The following is a 2,898-nucleotide window of genomic DNA, read 5'->3' on the forward strand; positions in this document are numbered from 1 at the left end:
GCAACCCAGGCATGTGCCCTGACAGGGAATGGGGACAGACAGACACCTTTCACTTCACGGGACGGCACCCGACCAAAGCCACGGCGGTCAGGGCGCCACAGTCTTCCTTTCTTAAGTTTTCTCCCCTTTGGAAGCCACAGGCGTTTTGGGTTGGTCACCCTTCGTAGTTTGCATACATCTTCCCAAGCCATCCCGAAGAAGGCCTGGCCCAGGTCCCGAGGCTAGTCCGGATGATTCGGGTCTTCCCCCACGGCCTCACTGCCGTGCCGGTTAATGTTGCGGTCCTTACCTGATGTTCTCCAATGCCGTTTGAGCTGTTGAGTTTTCTGTCGACAGAGATCTCTGTGTTTTGTCCTTCGCGTCACCTTCACTGGTGAGAATATGCCCATGCAATGCTTACCAAGTGAGTGGATGTGAGACGGAGAACCCCAGCTTCTGGGTTCGGTGGGGTTCCTTCACCACAGGGTGCCCTTGTGGCCTCAAGCAGGTTCTCTTGACCTCTTTCTGCTTCAGTTTCTCTACTATGAAGGACATACTGACCTACCTCACAGGGGTGTTGTGAGGATTAATAAATGTTGATACAGTGCTTTGGAAATGTGAAGGGGCTCTGTAATTGCTAAGAAATTGCAAGTACAGGGCAGAAACCTGTACATGTCCATCAGTTCATCTGTCTGTGCCAAGGTGGCCTGGGGGGGGGGGGAGGTAGAGCGGGACGATGCATCCCTTGGCCCCTTACACTTGTAGAGCACTGGTTGGAGTGGGGGGTAGACTGGAAGTGGCAGTGTTGGGGCAGGGAGAGGAGGGTTGCTTAATATATGAATGCGTTGACTGCCGCACTTGGCAAGGGTCTTCTCACAAACAAATCCTATAACTTAGGTAAAGAATACGTCACTCCCTCGAGGACATTACTTAGGAAAGATTCTACTTTGCATCTTCAGAACAAACTTCGGTATCCCATAGCTCACTGCTCGTTTGGCCCCGATAAACGTAGCCAGTCTGGGGGAGTCCATAGTTGGGTGGGAACCAGGGGAATGGGCGATGAGGAGCTTTTCTAAATTTAAAATTGTATTTATCTTTAGAGGGGAAGGAAAGGAGAGAGGGAGAGAAATATCAGTGGATGCTTGCCTCTCCTGCGGCCCCTGCTGGGAAATGGCCTGCAACGCAGGCTTGTGCCCTGACTGGGAAACGAAGGGCGGTGGTTTAGTTCGCAAGCGGACCCCACTCACTCCACTGAGCTACACCAGCCAGGCCAGAGTAGCTTTTCTTCTATTATCATTATTTATTTACTTTTTTTTTTTTAAGAGGAAGGGAAAGGGAGGGAAAGAGAAACACCCATTGGTTGCCTCTTGCAGGAGGGCCCACGACCCGAGCATGTGCCCTGACCGGGATCGAACCAGCAACTCATCGCTTTGCAGTAGACGCTCAAGCAAGTGAACCACGCTGGCCAGGGCGATGTGGGGCTTGTGTTGAGTGGAGGATGGCAAAACAAAGGGACTCAGACCTGTACCGTAGACCAGTGAGGCTCAAAGACTGGCACCACCTAGTTTGGAAAAGCTTAAAGGGTTGGTTGCTTTTTCGTCACTCGAGGATCCAGTCCCAGTCTGGGCATGTGTGCCCTGACGGGGAATGGAACCTGCGACTTTTTGGTACGATCCAACCAAGGGAGCCACACTGGCCATGGCTATTCTTAATGTTTCCCAGTAAAGCCAACCAAGTCGAGCTTAAACTGGTCCTTACTTAGAGCGGTGGTGCACTACGCAGAAAATAAAAGGGGAGAAGGGACAGGGACAAGGGCTTACAAGGAAAAGGGTTGTGGGACAACACGGAAGCGACTGGAGACCCGGTCAAGCAGCGAGCGCAGTTTCAGTCGAATCTTACATTAAGCTGCCTGGGGGCAGAGAGGTCATTAGCGCCCACCCGCACCAGGTGAAATGAATTTTCATACTGCTCTCAGTCCTGGCCTGGTCGACCCACCCCCAACCAGCAGCCCTTCTTCGTTTATGGGGGAACGCCCCACAACTTGGGGCACAAGGGAGCGCGGAATACCTCCTATGCTTCTTTTCCCCTACTCACTTACCAAGGGAGACTTGGGAGTCCTACGATGAAGATGCGAGTGCTTTGGTGAGTACAAATGCAGACTCAGACTGCAGGCACAAGTTAACCACCAAGGGACCTCACTCGCACAATGACAGTAAACAACCCCGCCGAAACTTGACCGACCGCTAACACGCCCCTTACTGAAGCAAAACACCCACCTCCCACCTCCAGTAAACAAAGGCAACCACAACACACGGTGCCTGGCTCATTCCGTAGTAAACTCCGACGTCTGACATTACAACCTAAATGCCAGGGGAGAGCGCGAACGCAGTCCCCCACTACCACAAATTATGCAGTCGAGTTTCCCACATTTGGGGAAATCGCAGGGGTCAGCACATCCGGAGTGCAATGGATAAGCCTCGCCCTGGGAAAACCACCTTCGTAATCATGGTATCTCCCCTGCCAGGTAAGTATGAGTTGCTTCACCCGCCTCCCCGCGAACCCTCACGTTCGCCTCCCTTTTCACCCAAGGTAACTTTTCTCATGCCGCCTCCGCACCCTCGCCGCCAGAGCGTCTCCCATCCCAAACTTGCCCATCGCGAGAACAACCTCGGCGGCGTTTGCGTCTCGGGACGAGAGACGTGGAGTTGCAGGCGGAGAACGACCGGCAGCCTCTGCGCACGTGCTCATCTGCATACGCGAGACACGCGCACGCGCGCACGCCACGCACGCCCCCCCCCCCCCATCGTGACCTTCCCCGCGCGGTATCTTACGTTATGCCCCGGGCCTGTCGCAGGCGGGTGGCCGCAGGGCGACGACTGCCTGCTCCAGAGGATGTGATCTCGCGGCACGGGGAGCCCA

At 54.4% G+C, this 2,898-nt stretch overlaps 1 non-coding gene across 1 annotated transcript; it reads right to left on the minus strand.

Annotated features, from left to right (window-relative positions):
* Positions 1-2,347: 2,347 nt before the first annotated feature.
* On the minus strand, positions 2,348-2,511 carry LOC128626976 (U1 spliceosomal RNA). Its single transcript, XR_008391086.1, has one exon. It is a non-coding gene; the product is annotated as a U1 spliceosomal RNA (small nuclear RNA).
* Positions 2,512-2,898: the final 387 nt, after the last annotated feature.

The sequence above is a fragment of the Artibeus jamaicensis genome, unplaced genomic scaffold, assembly GCF_021234435.1.
Source record: "Artibeus jamaicensis isolate MK-2021 breed Jamaican fruit bat unplaced genomic scaffold, CSHL_Jam_final contig_2638, whole genome shotgun sequence".
Taxonomy (NCBI): Eukaryota; Metazoa; Chordata; class Mammalia; order Chiroptera; family Phyllostomidae; genus Artibeus; species Artibeus jamaicensis.